The sequence below is a fragment of the Mirounga leonina genome, unplaced genomic scaffold, assembly GCF_011800145.1.
Source record: "Mirounga leonina isolate KUSES-001 unplaced genomic scaffold, KU_Mleo_1.0 Mir_114, whole genome shotgun sequence".
In the NCBI taxonomy this organism is placed as follows: Eukaryota; Metazoa; Chordata; class Mammalia; order Carnivora; family Phocidae; genus Mirounga; species Mirounga leonina.
The window spans coordinates 5,015,225-5,037,509 of NW_023270265.1; the positions used below are offsets into that span (position 1 = coordinate 5,015,225).

The window sequence follows — 22,285 nt, forward strand, 5'->3', positions numbered from 1 at the left end:
GATGGTGATCATGGTGATAATGATGGTGATGATGGTGATGAAGGTGAAGGTGATGATGATGGTGACAGTGACAATGATGGTGATGGTGGTGATAATGAAGACATCTCTCCTGCTCACACAATGAAACATAGGCCAGTTAGTTAGATGTTAGCTTTGTGAGTCATGGCTTCCTATTGCTTAGCTGCTCCTAGAAAAGCCTGGAACATCACTGACTATCAAATGATCTTCTGGATTGAGGAGAAAAACTAAGCAGTTTGAGTGTGTCCCTAAAAGACAGCAGTGTTCTCTGGAGGTCCTCCCGACACACCCCCACCTTTCCTAGTGACCAGCAAGTTCACTCTGAATAGATATGATGATAAGACAGAAGGTAGGTGTTTGGAGGAAATGATGGTCTCCTAAAATAGGAGAAGGGTCACATGTCAACATTACCTTTAAGCTAATGGAGGAAGATCCTGCCTGGCCTTCTGAAAGAAGCCCCAAACCAGCAAGATCCTGATGGGTAGACTGGGTTAGCTCCTTCTCGTCCCTGGACTTGGCTTTTGCCCACATCCCTCAACTGGGGAATCCTGCACTCTACTCTTATTTCTCATCCTTCTCTGTAGCAAAGGGCTTTGCTCCTTATTTCTAGCCTTGCCTCTTAGGCTGTTCTTGAACTGATACTTGGCACATCCTTGGTCCACAGGATGGGCATACTAATAAACTGGTGCTTGTTCAAACATTATTTTTTAAAATACTTGTTCAACTCATATTTGGAGAAGAGCAAATGGTGGGGAGATAAGAGAGAAGAATGACTGCTGGTTAGAGCCTTCAGCCTCTACTGCTCTCATAATTCAATCCTGGCCCCAATTTTACATACTTCCCTCACCAAAAAAAAAAAAAAATGCCTTGCAGTTATGTGGATCCAAGAATTATTTATTTGTTTATTTATTTATTTGAGAGAGAGAGAGAGCACAAGTGGGGGGAGGGAGAGAGACAAGCAGACTCTGTGCTGAGCGTGGAGCCAGATGCAGGGTTTAATCCTACGACCCCGAGATCATGACCTGAGCCAAAACCAAGAGTTGGACACCCTACTGACTGAGCCACCCAGGCACCCATGGATTCATCCTTTTTAGAAGGCAAGTTAAAAATATCTGTTGTTACTTGGGGAAAGAGAGCCTATCCCTTCCCTTCCAAATAGTTTACCAGAATATTCCTTCCAACTGCAAACTTTATGCCTCCTGAGAAGAGTTCTGGAAGGCATGTTTTCTCCTGGTTGTATTTCTAGGAAGATGTTAGCACTCATTATAGTTCATTATTCCAAAAAAACTGCCAGACTGGCCCTCATCCTTTGGTATAGCCTCATGATGATTCTGTTTGGGCAGGGAGAGGTCTCTGTCCCTCTATGTTCACTGGTCCCATGACCAAGGTCAAGTTGACAGTACATTTCAAGCCCCCAGGCACGAGCTGGGAGGTTGCTACTCTCTCTGAGTTCTCTCCAGGTTACTCATTCTAGCACATAGCTGTTCTCCTAGAGATCACTCCGCTGCAGGACTCTGTGCTGGGCAAAGCTGCACTAGCTAGTTGGGCTTTCATTATGTATAGGAAAGAAGAATCAGTGAATCTGTATCCAGTGCAGAGGCCTGGGAAAAGCCAGACAGTTGCACCCAGCTTTCACCTGTAAAATCTTCTAGCTCAGGGGGCTGGGGTGGAGTTTTTGATGGGAATGTTAAGAGGGTTGAGGGAAGCAGTGTTATTTAGACTGATGAACAATGCTGCTGTCCTAGAAAAGGTAACAGGCAGAAAATTCTGCTAACCCTGTATCTCCCTACAAAGAGTTCCAGAGACCTCTACCGCAACATCAGTCATTTACAAAGATGCTGGCAACACAAAAGTGTAAGCAATATAGGAAGGAATACCTTTATGCCACCCTAGAGATTGGTTCTATATTAGGCTCATCCCTCTATCTTCTCCCATCAGTGACTCAATCCTAACCCAGTCTCAAGTCTCATGGCAAATAGAAACCCAAAGAGTATGACCCACTCCTAAGAAAGAAGGAAGGGGTCAGGGGTTTTAACACACTGGCAATCATCCCAATAATCCTCTACACCCTTCCACGTTTTACAGTGGGTAAATATGAAGCTCAGAAAGATTGAGTAAGAAGTCCAAGGTCTTAAAACAAATTATGTTCTAAGTTAGAGTCTTACAATTCTCTCCCTACCCAGCCCTCTGCTCACTACACAGCTATACACATCCCTTCATATTTCACAAGTGAGGGAAAACAGGCAGAGTGAGGGCTGTGCTGACAAATTTGGGTAACACAGTGGTCCATGAATGTATCTGGATAGGGAGAAATCATCCAACATCTTTGGCTGATCAAGTCTAACACTTAATCTGAATTCTGAAAGGGACACCAGATATTCTTTAATTGGTTCTTTCTATACTAGTTTATTCAAGGAGAAGAAAAAATACCCAACCACTGAAAGAAATGGTCTTCTCACTGCCACATTTTAGCTAAAACAAGAAACCAACAAGAAACTCCTTTTAAAATAATACTTTGTCACAGTCTAGGGAAAGGAGAAGCTGATTAAATCAATTGTCCTAAAAAGCAATGCCATAAATATGAGGGCTAGGAATAAACAGAGACTTCTCTTGGTAGACTGTCAGCAAAGAGCTTTTGCACACCAAGCTCAGTGGGCACAAATACAGATGTTATTTCTCAGTGGGCAGAGATACCCTATCTACTGACACAATAGGGGGGAAAGGGAAGAAGTGCTATCTTTTATTCATATATGTCAATTAGTTCCATCTACTTCCCACCTACTTCCCATCCCCTATGGTATATAAAGGCACAGCACTGAGGCAGAGCCCCTGTATTTCTTAGAACCTCAAACCCTAATAAGTGGGCCTGAATCACTCTTGTTACCATGAAATACATGTGGCATTAATGATAAAAACTAAAAAAATCATACCCAGTTGAAAGGTTTTATTGCACACCATTTTTCGAGATGGCAGATGGATGCCTAAATTGATCTCAGTGTCATTTTACTGTTGTCCCAAAGTTTCTCTAAATCAGCCAAATGAGTTTGAAGTTGAAATAGCCACCTCATATTGTTCTACTAGGAGAGGCACGGGATTTTGCTGTAATGTAGCTTGCCATATTATGTTATTTATAGCCTCTGATGGAAAGGTGGATAATCTCAAACCCACCCCAAAGAGAATGATTACTGGATATGCTAAAAGGACCTGATGTCCTAGAGGCAAAAATTTCCTGGGTCTGGCTGCAAAAGACAATCTAAAGCAATATCTGGGTTTTTGGTTCTGGATAAGATGGAGTAAGTTCACTCTACCCTGTACATTTCACTGAATACATCTATTAAACCTGACAGAATGCATGGAGCAGCCATTTGAAGACTCTGAAAAGTGAACAGTAGCAGGCAGAATTGACCAGAATTGGAAGTACCAACAAATTGGCAGCAAGTTTACTATTATTTTTCCTCTTTATCCACTAGCTTGACCTCAGAACCTACAAGTGAGGACCAAGACATGGACAGAGAAAGCTTCAAGAGAAGCTCCTGTTTTGGCTCAAAGACTGGTAGGAGGAATTGCTAACACTCAAGAAAGAATGGGAGAACTCATGTTTTCTCTTTTTCTTTTCTACTCTTTTCTTGTATCTGTACCCCTAAGGCATCCAGTGGTGGCAGTAGCGTGGGTGGCATTGGGAGCTCAAAGGAGATTAAGGGAGGTAGGAGAACATTCACCGGATGAAGGATCTGAGGTTCCAAGACAGTGGGGCAAAGCCCTGCTGCTCTTTGTATTTGTCATCCCATTGGCTTGCCCCACATAGGCACATAGAAGCAGGAAATATACAGTAGGCAGGGTAACTAAAGCCCCAGCTTTCTGGTCAGAGGATAAATAAGGAAGGCCCTATGGAAGCTGACAGTTCCTTGGTGATCACAGAGAAAGAAGACTTGGGAAAGTAGCCGCTTACAATTATTTACGAACTCCTGGGTTTACCCTGAGCTGTGCATGGATGAAGCTGACCCTACACAGAATATTTAGATTTTGAGAACAAACTATAATATAGACTACCCCAAGCCTGAGGCTGATGTGGGACAGATCCAAACAGCACTGCCAATGCTTTGAAAACTCAACCGACACTGGAATTACTATCCCTAGAAGCCTGGTCAGAATGCATAGCCTAAAATCAAAGAGGGTGATTACATGTCAAAATAAAATTATCATATTTTTTGTAAGATTAAAACAAAACCCAAAGTTTCAAAATAAAATAATCGAAGTATCTAGGATACAACAAAAAATTATTGGGTTTATGAATAATCCAGAAAATCTCAACTTGCATCCAATGCCATCAGCAGATGGCACAGATATTAGAATTACCTAACAAGATCCATAAAGTAGCTATTTTAAGAATGTTCCAACAACTGAGAACACTTTTGTAAAGAATTAAAAGACATAAAGTCTTAATGAAGAAACAAGATAAAAATAAGAATCATATGAAAATTCTAGAATTGAATAATACAATAACACACTCACTGGATGGGCTCAGCAGCAAAATGGAGATGGCAGAAGAAAGATCAATAAACTTGAAGTTAGGGCAATATAAATTGTGCAGCTTGAACAACAGAGAGAAAAAAGATTAAAAAAAAATAAATAGAGCCTTATGGTCCTGTGGAGTGCCTGGGTGGCTCAGTCGGTTAAGCGTCTACCTTCGGCTCAGGTCATGATCCCAGGGTCCTGGGATTGAGCCCCGCATCAAGCTCCCTGCTCAGCAAGGAGGCTGCTTCTCCCTCTCCCTCTACTGCTCCCCCCACCCCAGCTTGTGTTCTCTCACTCTCACTCTCTCTCAAATAAATAAATAAAATCTTAAAAAAAAGAAAGAAAGAAAAAGGTCCAACATTTGTGTCATAGGAATCCCAGAAGGAGAGTAAAAAGAGTACGGTGCAGGAAAAATATTTGAAGAAATAATGAACAAAAACTTCCCGAATTCCACCAAAGACAAATCTAGAGATACAAGAATCTCATGAGCCCCAACAGAATAAGTCCAAAGAAATCATGTTCAAACACAGTATAATTAAATGACAGAAAACCAAAGACAAAGAATATCTTAAAAGCAAACAGAGAAAAATGACTCATTACTTATAGGTTAATAACAATTCAAATGACTACAGATTTCTCATCAGAAACAATGGAGGCTAGAAGAAAGTAGAATAACATTTTTGAAGTACTGAAAGAACAGATCTGTCAACCCAGAATTCTGTATCCATCAAAAATGTCCTTCAGGAATGAAGGTGAATTAGAGACATTCTCAGATGAAGGAAAATAGTATTTGTTTCCAGAATACTGCTCTAAGGGAATTGCTAAAGAAAGCTGTTCAAACAGAATGGAAATGATACCAAAGGGAAAGCTGGAATGTCAGGAATGAAGAAAGAACAACAGAAAGGGGAAATATCAGGATAAATATACAAGAGTATGCTTGTATTGAGTTCTTTAAAATACGTTTAATGATTGAAAGCAAAAAATTATAACACTGTGCAATGGAGTTGTCAGTATATGTAGATATGATATGTAACACAACTACAACAAAAAAATGGGGAGGGTAAAGAGACCTATAGATTCATAAGGTTTCTACATTCCACCTAAAGAGGCAAATCTAAGTAGTCCTGGAAAGTTAAGTACATGCATTGCAATCCCAAGGGCAATCAATTAAAAGATTACATAAAGATATGTGATAGGGAACACTATAGATAAAATGGAATACTAAAAATGTTCAAAATAGTTCAAAAGAAGAAAGTAAAGAGGTAAGAGAACTAAAACAGAGGAAACAGACAGAAAACAAATAGCAAAATATTAGACCTACATTATAGCTAAATAGTCTAACACACCTTTTAACAAACGGATTCACAGAATGGAATTTTTTAAAAAATGTTCCAAATATAAGCTGTCTACAAGAAAATCACTTAAAATTTAAAGATACAGTTTCATTCAGACAGAAAATAATGAGAAAAGTTTTTTCCCCATGAAAACACTAGTCAAAAAGAAAGCTTGAGGGGTGCCAGGATGGTACAGTCAGTGTAGCATCTAATTCTTGGTTTTGGCTCAGGTCATGATCTCAAGGTCATAAGATCAATCCCTGAATCAGGCTCCATGCTCAGCGCAGATTCTGCTTAAGGATCTCTCTTCCTCTCCCTCTGCCCCCTCCCCACTGTGCTCTCTCTCTCTAAGATAAATAAATCTTGAAAGAAAGAAAGAAAAAAGAAAGAAAGAAAGAAAGGAAGGAAGGAAGGAAGGAAGGAAGGAAGGAAGGAAGGAAGGAAGGGAAAGAAAGAGAAAGAAAGGGAGGGAGGGAGGGTGGGAGGGAAAGAAGGAAGGAAGGAAGAAGGAAGAAAGAGAGAAAGAAAGAAAAGAAAGAGAGAAAGAAAGAAAGAAAGAAAGAAAAAGCAAGCAAGCAAGCAAGCTAGCTCGAGTGGGTCTATTAACATCAGATCTGAAGTCTACTAGACTTCAGAAAAAGAGAATTACCAAGAATGTTAGGGACAATATGTAATGATAAAAAGGGCTGATTTGCCAAAAAAAAAAAAAAAAAAGCAAGAATGCAAATGTATATGCATTTAACAAGTTTCAAAATATACAGCAAGACCTGACAAAATAGACAAATCACTATTATAGTTGGAGACTTCAGCACTCTTCTGACTGTAATGTGTAGAACTAGCAGACATTAAATCTGCAAGGGTATAAAAGGACTGGGCAACACCATCCACCAAGTGGCACTAATTGATGCTTGATGTTCACAGAACACTCTACACAAAAATAGCAGAATACACATTCTTTTAAGCTCACATGGAACATTCACTAAGATAGATCATATAAAACATACTTTAACAAATTTAAAGGAATTGAAATCAGACAAAGTAGATTCCTTACTCATAATGGAGTCAGACCACAAATCAATAATACCAAAATAAGAGGAATATATCTAAATACTGAAAATTAAGCAACATACATTTAAATAATCCATAGGTCAAAGAAGAAGTCTCAAGTGAATTTGAAAAATATTTCTAACTGAATGAAAATACATATATCAAAATTTGTGGAATGTAGCTAAAGCAGTGCTTAGAAGGAACTATATAGCATTAAATGTTTATATTTTTAAGAGTCCCAAATCAATAACCTTCATCTTAAGAAGCTAGAACACTAAAATAAACCCAAAGCAAGAAGAAAAACAGAAAAATAAAGAAAATAAAACCATAAGCAGATTCTTTGAAAAGACCAGGAAAATTTACATGTGGTAAGATTGACAAATAGAAAAAAAGACACAAATTACAAAATCAGGAATGAGAGAGAAGATATTACTTTAGACCATAGACATAGATGTTAAATGGAAAGCTATGAACAACTCTATGCACATAAACTGAGTAACTCAGATAAATTAGATTAATTCCTCAAAAACCTCAAATTGCCACAACTCACCCAAGATTAAATAAATAACCTGAATAGAGCTATAACTATTAAAGAAATTGAATTAGTCTTTAAAAACCTTTGGAAAAGGAAATTCAGGCCCAGATGTTTTCACTAGTTAATTCTACTAAACATTTAAAGAAAAAATTACACCAATTTCTATATCCTTCCAGAAAAAAGAAGAAAGGGAAAGGCTTCTCAACTCATTTTATGAAGTCAACCATTACCTTGATATTAAGACCAGAGAGAGACAGCATTAAAAAATCTATGGAACAGTATCTACTCACAACACATACACAAAACATCTTCATAAAAATATTAGCAAATACATCACACTATGACCAAATGGGGTTTATTTGGAATGCACAGTAGCTGGTTCAATATTCTCAAATCAGTCAATGTAATTTACCATATTAACAGTCTGAAGAGGAAAAATAACATGATTATATCAATTGATGCAGACAGCATTCAACAAAATTCAACAGACATTCATAATAAAGGAAAAAAACCTCTCATCAAATTATGATGGAAAAGAACTCCTACAATCTCAAAATAAGGGCATCTACAAAACACCTACAGCTAGCATTATACTTAATGGCAAAACACTGGATATTTTCCCCCTAGGACTGGGGAAAAATCTAAGCTGTCCACTCTCACTCACCCTACTCAACATCCTGCAAGAAGTGTTAGTGCAATATGGTTGCAGGATACAGGTCATTAGAGCAAAATAATGTGTATTTCTACATACCACCACTGAACAATTGCAAACTGATTTTTTTAAGATACCATTTACAGTAGCAAAAAAAAAATTATAATAATTATGTGTAAATCTAACAAAAATGTACAGAATCTGTTTGCTGAAAACTACGAAACAATGATGAAAGAAGTTAAAGATTACCTAGTAATGGAAAGACAAGGTTCATGGATTGGAATCCATGTTCATGGGTGCCAATGCTCCCCCAAATTGGTTTCTATGTTTAACACAATTCCTATCAAAATATCAGTAGGATTTTTTGTAGATATAGACAAGTTGATCCTAAAATTTATATGAAAAGGCCAACACTAGAACAGCCAAAATGATTGTAAAAAGAATACATTTGGAGGAACCACATTAGCTAAGGCCAATTTTAAGCCACAGAGGACTATTCCCAGATGTGATGTGAAACCTAACAGAATTTGTCTGATTGGATTTTGAAGGTAATTGGGACTGGTAGAGCCTTTCTTCCTTCCATATTGTTCCCTTTGGAATGGCAACGCCTATAAATGTTATCCTATGGTCGTCCTATCATTATATTTTGGAGGCAGAATGTTTCTAGTTTCGCAGATCTGCAGATGAAAAGGAATTTTTCCCCAGAATGGATCATACCCAGAGTCTTATCCATATTAATTTTAATGATAAAATTTGGGACTTTTGAGTTGATGATATTTAGATGGGGTTCTGAACTTGAATCAGTGCTGCAGGGTTACAAATTTTAAAAATATGGTGTGGGAGGTCCTGGGTGGCTCAGTCAGTTGAGCATCTGACTCTTGATTTCACTTGGGTCATGATCTCAGGGTCCTGGGATAGAGCCCCACTTGTGGGGAGTCTGTCTCCCTTTCGCTTTGCCCCTCCCCCCACTCATGCTTGCTCTCTCTCTCTAATTTTTTTTTTTAATTTTAAAAATTAAAAAATAAATAAATAAAAATGTGGGATGAATGTATTTTGCATGTGGGAGGGATATAGATTTTTGAGGCCAAAGAGCAGACTGTGGTAGACTGAATAATGGCCCCCAAAGGTGTACCTGGAACCTATGAATGTTACCTTGCATGGCAAAAAGGACTTTGCAGATGAGATTAAGTTTAAGGATCTTGGGATGGGAAGTCATTTTATATTATCCAAGATGGCCCTAATTGTAATGTCAAGTGTTCTTATAAAAAGGAGGCAGGTGGGAATTTGATTAAAGAAAAGGAAGTAGGAAATGGGACATTGGAAGTAAATGCTAGAGGGATGTGAGGAAGGAGTCACAACCAAGAAATGCAGGCAGCCTCCATAAACTAGAAAATGCAAGGAAACAAATGCTCCTCTAGAGCCTCCAGAAGGAATCAGCCCTGCCAACACCTTGACTTTAGTCCAGTGAAACTAATTTCAGACTTTTGGCCTCCAGAGAAGGAAGACAAAAACAGTGTTGTTTTAAGCAACTATTTTTTTTTTTTGGTAATTTGTTATAGCAACCATGGAAAATTAATACACATGGTTTCATTTCTCTTAGGTAGACAACTAGGAGTGGAATTTTTGGATTATGTGGAAACTCCATATTTAATACAGAGAAAACCCCTAAAATCTTCAAAATTAAAAACTTTCATCCAGGAAAGACAGTGTTAACAAAATGCAAACTCAAGATATAGACTTGGAGAAAATATTTACAAATCTATCAAGATATCCAGAATATATAACAAACTCTTAAATTCAAGAGTAAAAAGCAAACAACCCAATTTAAAAAATGGGCCAAACACCAATATAACACTCAACACTGGCAAGAATGTGGAGCAAGTGAAACACTCATTCGTTGCTGGTGGGAATGCAAAATGGTAGAGCCACTTTGGAAGACAGTTTGGTGGCTTCTTACAAAATTAAACATATTTTTGCCATACAATCCACCAATCGCTCTCCTTGGTATTTACCCAAAAGAGTTGAAAATTTATGTCCATATAAAAACCTGTACATGGATATTTATAGCAGCTTTATTCATAATTGCCAAAACTTGGAAGCAACCAAGATGTCCTTAGATAGGTGAATGGATGAATAAATTATCGTACAACCAGACAATGGAATGTTACTCAGCACTAACAAGAAATGAGCTATCAAGCCATGAAAAGCCATATAAGAATGTCAAAAGCATATTACTAAGTGAAAGAGGTTAACAAAAAAGGCTATATACTATATGATTCCAACTATGTAACACTCTGGAAAAGGCAAAACCATGGAGACACATAAAACATCTGTGTTAGCCAGTAATCAGTGGGGAGGAAGTTTCATCAGTTGTAACAAAAGTACCATTCTGGTGGGAGATGTCAGTAACGGGGGATGCATGTGTGGGGCGGGGGATATATGGGAAATCTCTGTACTTCCACTCAATTTTCCTATAAACATAAAACTGCTTAAAAAAATAAAGCCTATTTTTAAAAAATGGGCCAAACACTTCACCAAAAAAGACAGACAGATGACAAATTAGCAGATGAAGAGATGTTCGACATCATTAGTCATTAGGGAAATACATATTAAAACCACAATGAGGTATCCTACACACCCACTAGAATGGCTAAAATAAAAATACTGATAATACCAAGTGCAGACAAAGATGCAGAGCAACAGGAACTCTCACACAGGGCTGGTAGGAATGACAAATGGTACAACCATTCTGGAAAAACTCTTTGGCGATTTCTTTTAAAGGTAAACATGCTTACCCTCTAGTCAACAATCCTACTTCTAGGTATTTCCTCTAGAGAAACTGAAACTTCACATTCACGCAAACTTCTACACGAATGCTTAGATCAGCTCTATTCATCATCTCTCCAAACTGGAAGCAACCTAAATGCCATTAAATGAATGAATGAATAAACAGGGGTACCTGGGTGGCTCAGTCAGTTAAGCATCCAACTCTTGATCTCAGCTCAGGTCTTGATCTCAGGGTCGTGAGTTCAAGCCCCATTCTGGGCTCCACTCATGGAGCCCACTTTAAAAAATAAATTAAAAAAATAAAGGAATGAATGGATAAAATGTGGCACATCTGTAAAATGCCATGCTATTCAGAAAAAGGAATGAAATATTGATACAATAACCTGGATGAATCAAGGGAATTATATTGAATGGAAAATGCCAGTCTCAAATGGTTACATCCTGTATGATTCTATTCACAACACATTCTCTCAAAATGATATAACGATAGTGACAGAGAACAGATCAATGGTTGTCAGGAGCTAGGGGTATGGGGAGGATATGAATGCACAGTGAGAGCATGAGGGAATTTGGGGGATACTGAAACTGTTCTGTATGCTGATTCTGGTAGCTGTGGCATGACTCAAAATGTGTGCTAAAATGTATAGAGCTGTGTACACACACATACACATCGATTTTACTGTAAGTTAATTTAAAGAATAAAATTAAAGAACAAGATAGCTGGACAATTAAAATTACTTCTAAATCTTAGTGGGACCACGTACTTTAATAAGCATTTTCCTGTAATGGAAAATGGTCAGAAGAAAGGCTAGGTAAATGCAGGTGGATTTATGTACCAATCTCAAGGACATCAATTCAGAGCCCCATCCCTGTGCCCAAATGGTTTGAGTTACTTAAATACTTTTACTTTGATCAGAAGGAGCCTTCGAGGCTCCTTAGGATTAACTATACTTTTTCCCCTTAGAAATTTTCCTTTCTTCCTTTGATCAGTACTTTTAACCCTTCTGGACCTCACACCCTCTTTACTGATACCACCTCTGTGCTGGAAATCACCACACTGCATGCTGACCCACTCGTTCCTCGCTCAACAAACCGGTCATCCTCTTCCTCCCCTGCTCAGCCACAGCACTTGGGCAATAAAGTCTCTCATATAACAAGGCATTAAGGTCTAGGGAGGACAGTACTACCTTGGTCTGAAAAAGGCCAACGCACCATGGTCTGCCCCATTCCCTCCCTTCGCAAAATGTCTTCATTTTTATATCATGTAGTTTGGCATGGTTGGGGAAACTGAGGATACTACTTTTACAAATATTGCAAGGTGATTTCTCTCCTTAGAAGGTATTGATTTGAATACAAAACCAAGCAATGCCTCTATCAAGACATTTCTCTCAGGGAAGCAACGTGTAATAGCAGGGAAAGCACTGAGCTGAGAACCCAATGATCTAGTGGAGTTCTGGCCCTTGCTTTACCATATTCCATCCAGCTGCACAACTAGAAGTCAGTCACCCTCCTGCTTTCGCTTTTCCTATTTCTTCCTCCTCTACACGTGAGGAAGGGTCCGAAATGCCAGCTCCTTTGCATCAGGCACATTTGCCAAATGATATCCAATAAAATGCTTGTGTATCTGGTCAAATAAAAAGTAATTTAAGTAAAACTGCATATCTTATAAACTGTAAAGTGCTATGCAAACTTAGGATACTATTATAATCTTAAAGTTCTTAACAAAATACTCACTGTATCAAATTAATGGTGCTTCTTTGCTTTGCATCCCCTAGATATGTAGAGCATAGGTTCCTCCTCCTTGTCCTGGGCATCAATTTATACTTGGTATCACTGGAGGGCAATGATTACCAAAAGATTTAACAAGGAATCTGAGATTTATTCCTAATGGTTTAATAGCATTTTGAGACTTTCGCCTGAAAAATCACCAACAGTGTGTGGTGACAAAGAACAGATCAATGGTTTGTCAGGAGCTAGGGGCATGGGGAGGATATGAATGCACAGTGAGAGCATGAGGGAATTACCAAGGCTGGTGATTAGAACACTGAAAGTGGGGGAGGCCAGGAGGACGCAGCCTGTGAATGCCCAGGTGTACTCAGAAATGCGTGCAATTAATTAAAGGCTGATAATCTCCAAAAGAGATCCTTTTTATGTTTGTGACTTGGTCAAAAGGGCCTTATTTCACATTATTGACAATATCCTGCCAGCTGATAAGGGCCAGGGTGAGTGGCATCTTCTGTCGGTGTTCATAGTAAGTCCTGGCCACTGCAGCTCCTATATATGGGCATGGGGCTCTGTCTGTACATTATGTAATTTTTTGGTGCTGCCTTCCCCTTTTGTTCAGTCTGTGCCAAAAGCCAAATAAAAGAATCCATATGTGATTACGGCTATAAAACCAAAAGGAAAATATTAGACAAAAATTTAACATTTTGGGGTTTCTAAGTTTGTTTTACCTTTAATGCTAGGCAGACAGTTTACACAAATCATTTTGCTGCAAAGTAAAGAGTAATGAGTTAAATGTGTTCCCTGTCACCATCAATCATGTACGTTTGCCTTTGATTGACCAAACATATAGGACACATGAAATGACTTTCTAATCATGTTAGGGGGAGGGAGGGATGGAAAAGGGGAGAAAATGCGGAGGAGGGAGCATAAGCCTTTTTATTTTATTCAGAAATTCCATTAACATTTTCTGGCAATCTTCTAACATGCTGTATGGGCTTCTCTTTGCTAATAATGTTTGCCTTGAGAATTTGTAAAGGTCTAAGAACTCTTTAATTCAATGTTCTAGAAATTACCAGGGCCAGAGGGGAACGAAATCCCTGTTAATAGTTCATGGATTAATTCTCTCTTCATTTGAAATCATTTTCGGGGAAGTTGCTCTTTCAGGTGGGCGTTCATCATCTGGAGCAGGGTGAATGGCACTGGGGAAGGCAGGCAGAGCCGCTGATCTGATGAGAGTCACGGAGGAAAAAAAAAGAGGCACAGTGATGTTGACCCAAATGGAATACTGAGGCTTAGCAAATTCATTTCGGTGTATGGGTGTTTATTTTGATTTGTGAATTTAAACAACACACTGACTGGATTTCCTGGCAGTCGAAATAGTTTATAACCAAATGTAACCAGCCCCCATGCATCCTCGCCAAGCTCTGTATTTCAAGTTTCCACGTGGAGGCCAAACTCTTTAATTTGGCATGGGAACTACCTACAGTAGCAATGGAAGAAGTTTTCAGCATCGAAATCACCCCAAATTGTAATTGCGGTCCTAGCCCCACCCAGCTGTCTATGTAATCAAGGCTGGCCAGGCGAGACTGAGACCAATTTATTCATTTATTTATTCAACAGGCATTTATTGAGGACCTACTGTGCATCGGGTGCTGCTCCAGGCACTGGCGATTCAGTGTTGACACTGTCTCAGAGAAAGGAGGCAATAAACGAGGCCATGAAGCCACGTAGTAAAACAAAGCCAGGAACATAGATGAGGACATAGATATACGGGTTGTGGAGCGGGAGAGTGATGTAAATCTTGAAAATGTTATTCTGCTGTGCTTATGTATGGAAACTTTCTTCACCCCATGAAGTCAAGGAGAACGTCTAAATCCTTACTGGAGAATGTGGTGAAGTGAGACATCTCCTCCCTGTGGGGACCCTGGGAAGCCCCAGAGAAATGTATGAGCTTAGTTGCTGCTTCTTAACTCTCCTGCATTTGCCAGGAAAACTGCTGAACGGCAAAGCATCTCTTTATTAGAGATATGCCACATTAGACTGGAGAACTCAACATTGTGAAGATGTCAATTCTCCCCAAGAGAGCCCAGAAACAGACCCACACATACACTGATATTTAAATAAATGGGCTCCTGAGGTACTGATAACGTATGGCTTCTTAATCTGGGTCCTGGTTAAAAGGGAGTTCTGAGTTTCTGAAGATTTAATAACCTGCCCATTTATTAGATGCACACTTTTATGTTTGTATATTATACTTCAATTAAAAATTTGTTTTTAAGCCCTTTTAAAAATGCAATTCTAATGTTTTAGAGAAGAGCCTCACCGAGAAATTAACACTAAGCAAAGACATGGAGGATCTGATAGCGGGAAACCATGAAGCTACTAGGGAAGAGTGTTTCAGCTGGAGGAATAGCAAGTGTGTAACCCCGAAGATTAGCCAAAGGGGGTGTGGCTGACGGCAAGGAGCAGAAGAGCACTTATGAGATGAGGCCAGTGAGGATTGCTTAGGACCTATAGACCTTTGTAAGAACTTTAATCTGGTGAGATAGGACGCCATGGAGAGATTGATGCAGAGGGGTGACAAGATCTGGTTCATGCTTGCGAAGGATTGTTCTGGATGCTTTACTGAGGACAGACTGGAGTGGGAGAGAGATAAAAGCGGAGCAGGGAGGCCAGTTAGGAGACTGGTGTAATGCTCGAGGAGGCAGACGATGGTGGTTTGGATCTGACAGGAAGAGCAGAAGTGGTAAGAAGTGCTCAGATCCTGGCCGTATTTGGAAAGTCAAACCGAGAGGATTTCCCGCTAGACTGAACATGGTGCATGAGAAAAAGAAAGAAGCTAGGGAAGATCTGAGCAATGGGAAGAATAGCATCACCAGTAATGCAATGGGAGAGACCAGGTTTCTGGACAAAGGACAGGAATTCAATTCTGGATATGTCAGGTCTCAGATGAATGAGACACTCAAATAGAGATGTTGAGTGGCAGTTAGATAGACGATATTGGGTCCGGGGAGAGGTTCTGGATGGAGATATAAGTTTGGGAATCCTCTCTATATATCTAGGACTTATGAGAATAAACAAGATTATGGCAAGTGAGTATATTTGTATTGTATCTGCAGAAATCCACTCTCATGACACCATTCTGATCAGGATGACATCACCTGTGGGTACGGAATAAGCAACAGTTTGCCTCTCACTATCTAACTTACGCTATGTGGATTTACTTTGCCAGAGAAACCCTCTGCTCTGGCACCATCAGCATCCCCTCCTAGAAACAGAAAGCCCCCTTGACCCCAGACTTATCAGTTGCAGCCCTGGCCCCCTTTCAGAGATCCTGCCGCCCACCTCTCTCCCACTCTACACAGGGTTGAGCCCTGTTTCTAGTATGTCTCCCTCACCTGGATGAACACCTCAGGTCTGCAGAGCTTACACCCATCAGGCAAGAAGAACTGTTTATTTTCTCTCAAAAGCACCTACTGAAGCCAATTAGCTTTATCCCCTGAACACAGCAGCAAATAATGTTATTTTCTTCTGGAAAGCCTGGTCATTTCCCTACCCTGACTCATCCCAGGATAGGTTCACATGTCTTGATGCAGTGACTTCTGCCCTTATAGAGCTGGTCAGAGAGAAAGGCCAACAAGACCCAGAGAATGGGTCTTGCAAAAGTGTGCCCACACATTCCAGTCATGACAGAAGCTTCCTAAAGCTTATGAGTGCCTCCTAGCCATGAGGATGACAGTGTGATTAGCACCCTGTCTGGAATACAGTAGGTGCCCAGGGAATCTCTATCAAAGAAACCATGTCTAACTACAGAAAGCTAAGATTCTGGCACTAGCTAAGGTTCCCCCTTACCATTTGCCGTATTTCTTCTTTTAAAAAATATTTTATTTATTTATTTGAGAGAGAGAGAGAGCCAAAAAGAGAACGAGCAGGGCAGAGGGGCAGAGGAAGAGGGAGAAGGAGACTCCATAAGCAAGAATCCCAATGTGGGGCTCAATACTAGGACCCTAGGATCAATGACCCGAGCCGAAGGCAGACATTTAACCAACAGAGCCACCCAGGTGACTCTACCATATTTCCTCCTGGTGTACTCAAAGGCCTGGAACCAGTTTGCTTGGTTTGACACATGAGTTTGTCAATTCCAGGCATTTTGTCCTCACGCAGGTTGCTGTACTTCTCATAACACGCAGTATCTGCCACTCTAAAGTGGGTATGATGATAGTACAGTCCCTGTGAGAATTAAATGACTGATGTCTATAAAGCACTTAGCATAGGACTTGGCACAGAGTTAGAACCCAGGATAGTTCAGCTGTTATTAGGGTCCTGATTTATATTTCTAGCTCCTAAACCACACTGTTTTTATACATGCATATAAAAAACACACAGATGCACATAAACATAACCCAAAAGAAAGGTATTAAAATGATTCCCTTGCCTATAAGTAGCGCTAGGACTATGTATTGTTGAAAGTTTATCTTAGGGGCGCCTGGGTGGCTCAGTCAGTTAAGCGTCTGCCTTCGGCTCAGGTCATGATCCCAGGGTCCTGGGATCGAGCCCCGCATCGGGCTCCTTGCTCGGCGGGGAGCCTGCTTCTCCCTCTCTGTCTGCGTCTCACTCCCCCCTGCTTGTGCTCTCTCACTCTCTCTGTCAAATAAATAAATCTTTAAAAAAAAAGAAAGTTTATCTTAATGCGGTCATATCAATAATGGTCTTCATGTCCAGCAAAGTCCACCTCAGCCAAGATACACTCTGAATAACACGGACCTGATTTTCCTATGGCTTCCTCATTCGGAAACAGAAAAGGTAACAGAGAAGACCGTGTTGTGATCGATATCAAGTAACATTTCACCCACAAGAAATAATTGCCGAGTACTTGCCATGTTCCAGGATGCGTGTGTGCGCGCGTGCACACACACATACATAAACGGTAGCTTAGCAGAGTTAAAATAGTCGGCAATCCTGAGAATAATTTAAATCTGCTAAATTTTGAAGACTCGGTACAGACTGAAAAAAAAATGTTAAGAGTTAATCACTCTCTAAATTATACACAACACCCACACACACAGTTTATCATGTCCAAGGACAGCTAATCCTAGTAAGAATAATAGCACAATTCACAAAGATGCAGGTCGAGCCCCAACTTGAAACCATATATGCTGCGGAGAAATTTAAGTGTTACATGCTAAAACTCCAAAACCAAGAGGAAACAAAAACATCAGTGGATCTTAAAATACATCCAAGGGAGGAAGCCAAGTGAAGGATAAGTGCAGCCACTTATTCAGGGACTCGGGGGTGAGGCAATGGCAGATAGGCTGAATAAATAAGTTCATGGTCTTGGTCTTTACAGAAGACCTCAGGAAGATTCTCACTTGAACCTGACAAGCGGGTGGTAGGAGATCAGATAGTGGTAAATACGCAGGATGTTCCAGACCTGGTTGGCAGTGTAGATGTAGACAAGTCACATCTTTATATATGACCCCTGAGTGGCCAACTTGTGCCTCTTTTTTTTTTTTTTAAAGATTTTATTTATTTATTTGACAGAGAGAGACACAGCGAGAGAGGGAACACAAGCAGGGGGAGTGGGAGAGGGAGAAGCAGGCCTCCCGCGGAGCAGGGAGCCCGATGTGGGGCCCGATCCCAGAACCCTGGGATCATGACCTGAGCCAAAGGCAGACGCTTAACGACTGAGCCACTCAGGTGCCCCAGGAAGCTAAATTTATTTATTTTTTATTTTTATTTTTTTAAAGATTTTATTTATTTATTTGACAGAGAGAGACACAGCGAGAGAGGGAACACAAGCAGGGGGAGTGGGAGAGGGAGAACCAGGCTTCCCGCGGAGCTGGGAGCCCGATGCGGGGCTCGATCCCAGGACCCTGGGATCATGACCTGAGCCAAAGGCAGATAGTTAATGACTGAGCCACCCAGGCGTCCCTAGGAGTTTTTTTTTTTGAAGCCCTTAGAGAGCTACTGAGCCAGTGAGAAAATAAAGGGTAAGATCCTGGAGAGAAAGGAAGTAGAGAGAATCAAAGTACAAAGCCATGTCCCTAAAACCAGTGCCACTTTTTCCCTTGAGGCAATTTTTTTTTTTTTTTTTAAGATTTTATTTATTTATTTGACAGAGAGAGATACAGCGAGAGAGGGAACACAAGCAGGGGGAATGGGAGAGGGAGAAGCAGGCTTCCCGCGGAGCAGGGAGCCGGATGCGGGGCTTGATCCCAGGACCCTGGGATCATGACCTGAGCCGAAGGCAGACGCTTAACAACTGAGCCACCCAGGCGCCCCAAAGTATTCTTTTTTAAATGAGAAAAAGAAAAAAAAGTAAAAACCTGTCTCGGCTCATAGGCCATATAGAAACAGGCAGTTCACTGTTGCTGACCAACACCTGCTCTATACTCAGCAACACTGCAAGGAACTAAAAGTAAAAGTAGAAGACAAGGTTCTTCAACAGAAGTCACTTACCTTGTTGGAGAGAAAACAGTAGCACAAAAAAGCTTCAAAAATATATTCATTGTCTGTACTTTCCTATGTTTTCCTATTACTAAATTAGTGCCCTTTTGTTTCAGCTTAAAGAACTTCCTTTAACATTTCTTTTTTTTTTTTTTTTTTTTTAAGATTTATTTATTTATTTGACAGAGAGAGACACAGCGAAAGAGGGAACACAAGCAGGGGGAGTAGGAGAGGGAGAAGCAGGCTCTCTGTGGAGCAGGGAGCCCGATGCGGGGCTCGATCCCAGGACCCTGGGATCATGATCTGAGCCGAAGGCAGACGCTTAACGACTGAGCCACCCAGGTGCCCCCAACTTGTGCCTCTTTCATGAAGTTATTGGCTATTGGGTTAGCATGGATTTGTTAAATCCCAGCACACCAGAAATTGCAGAGGGCATGCCGTGAAGGTTAAGCGGAACAAATTAAAGACGAACAGCCAGGAAAAAGTCTTTAACAGTAGTTAGCACACTTGAATTCGTTACCCCCAAAGATGTGGGCTAAAAATATAGATGGTCCAAAAGTTTAGAAAAATTCAGAGGTGACACAGCCAACATGGGAACTAGGCTTTCAGGGGAGCAATGAGGCCTGAGGGTAAGGGACTTTGAAAGTAATATTGCCCGGGGGATACACAAGTGCTCCCCATATTTTCCTGGTACCATTGGGCTGGGTATCTTGGAACCCCTGCATAGCAGGAGCCCCTCTCTCTTGCTGAGTTTTGTTATCCTCACTTTCAGCCTTGGCTTTTGGTCTCATGGGCCCTAAAGGCCCGGTGGGCAGCCACTGTGCTTCTGCCTGTGATATACATATACAGAGTACAATGTATTCTGCAGAACCAAGAAACAGACGCTGTACCTGCCCAGGGCAAGGGAGAGGCTGAGCTCACACTCCACCTCTGGCTTCCAGAAACGCTAAGTGTTCTCAAGGGATGAAATCTGCCAAAGCCTCATCCCACCTCCCTCCATCCTCAAGGCCCACCTGTCCCTGTGGAAGTGCTAATGAGTTCTCTGCCAGAGGACATGGGTGACACTGGGGAAGGAAGCAATTTCTGTCAACAATCATCCGTTTCTAGATTCCCTTTTCCATCTGCCCCCCAACCAATAAAAATAAGTGAAGGCTCTGTAACCTCTGGAATGGGCGATAATATATAAAACATGCTGAGGAGAGCATCATCAGGGTGTTTATTATGACCTCCAGGAGACAAGGATCAGGGATCTGGAGGGTCAGTGCACCAGGATGACGCCGCCGAATGGGAAACACATGCTTCAAGCTGTCCTTATTTTAAATGAAAACAATAGATGCAGGGAAATCTTGCTATTTCCAGGTCACGTGCCTTAGCAAATTCCAACACAAAGACCACCTGAATGTCAAGAGGCCATGTGCAGAGAGCTACCTCTGAACACGGAGGAGCCGGCCCCAGGCAGAAATAACACAGTAACATAACCCTAGGAGGAAAATGTGTTTTCAGTTACACCAGGGCCCTGCCAGGCCTCTTCCACAGGCTCTTCCTAAATAGGAACTTGGCAGTGGGATTCGTTGGGCTGGAGGGGACGTCCTTGGCTCCAGAGGTGAGGCCCTCTGGGGTCTTGAGCAAAGTTGGACAGAAGTTCTTTCTCCCTGCTGGTAATAACACTGAGGAATCAGCGTCACATCCATTTTATTAATTTTCCTGACAGGCAGCTCTCGTTCCATGCAGGCACCACAAAATCAAAACATACGCATGTCAAGTGCCCCATGTGTGGTAGGGCCCTGCCAAGACCGTGTTACATCAACACAAGGAAGCGGAGCCCAGGTCTCAGACCCTGTGCCTGGGCCTGTGGATAACTCCCTGCTGGAGGAAACCCCCAGAGCTTGGTTGAATGAGCCAGAAGAGCTCTCTTGGTGACAGTCCTTTATCCTGGGGTCTGGGTTCCTTGTGTTGAACACAAGAGCCATTGGAGACACAGGCTACATCTGGCTTTGGGGCATGCCTCTCAGTCCTGCCACACAGACCCCCCTGGCAACTCCATTTTGCCTGCATTCAGTTTCATCCAGGCAGGGGAACAGCAGCCTGGATTAAAGAAGCCATTAAAAAAAAAAAAAACCAAAAAGCCACACAATGTCCTTACTTGTGAGCTGGGTCTGAGCCTGGAGTTCTGTGGAGTTGAGGTCTTTGGGTACATAGTGAGCTGAAGGAATTTTTTGATCAAGGCATCCTTTGCTAAAGTGATGGAAGGGACTCCAAAACAATTTGTCCTTTTACATAAAGGATTATTATCTATGAATTGCCTAAGTACTGTAAATTAGGTGGGTACAGAGGGTTAAGGGCCGAGAGAAAAGCCCTGCTCTAATCACACGGCTGGGGATGCCCAGGGCGAGCACGCGCATGGAGTCGGTCCATCACCTGCAGCCGCACTCTTCCCACCCATCCTTCCCACTGACCCCAGGGCCATCGCCTCGACTCCCCCAGACAACTGACCACCAGTGCCACGTACAGCGGTGATGGCAGCCAAGGGCTAGAGGTCTCACACCTTGGATTGCAGCGCTTCCAGCCCCCTTCGTGGGACCTCCTGGTAACTCCAAATTTCCCACCTCCATCCCTACTCGTGCAGGAAGGGGAAATGGAAGTCCAAATCCTGAGCTAATGGCCACCAGTGCCAAGTCAGAAAGGCCCAAACTGGGCAGGTTTTACTGTCCTGGTCTGCCTCCTTGATGGTCTAGGCTAAGAACAATCCAAGGATGAGGACTGGTGTTATCATTACCCAATGTGCCCCAAACGCCCTCTTAGGAGGGTGCCTGGGCCCTCGACCCAATGTCCCAGAAACGGGCCTGGCCTGGGCTGGCCGCTGTCCCGGCCTGGCCTGTGAGGACAGAGCTGGGTCTTTCGTTGCCTGGGTTGGTCCAGCAGGCAGGGGCCACTCTGGAGACACTGGCGTGGCTGCCCAGTCAGCTCTGTGGGTTGAGCCGGCTGATGAGGAGGGGAGCAGAGCCAGACCGCCTGTCTCACGGCGTACGGGGCGCCACTGCTGAGGGTTCGGTCCCTCGTTTCACTCTCCATTCAAATAACCATGGCATGTCAGCCCTGCTGGCCTCCTTGATTGTGCAGAAATAAATAAATGAATTATGTTGTTGGGGTTTGGGCTTCAGCACAAACACATGGTCTGCATTTATCCACACAGTGAGAGGTCTACCAGCCACTTGATGTAAAAAA

The 22,285-nt window shown here is 41.7% G+C and overlaps 1 protein-coding gene across 14 annotated transcripts in view; it reads right to left on the reverse strand.

Annotated features, from left to right (window-relative positions):
- The window catches only part of KCNMA1 (potassium calcium-activated channel subfamily M alpha 1), a 725,292-nt gene that overhangs the window by 170,512 nt on the left and 532,495 nt on the right, over positions 1–22,285 (reverse strand). The window lies entirely within an intron of this gene.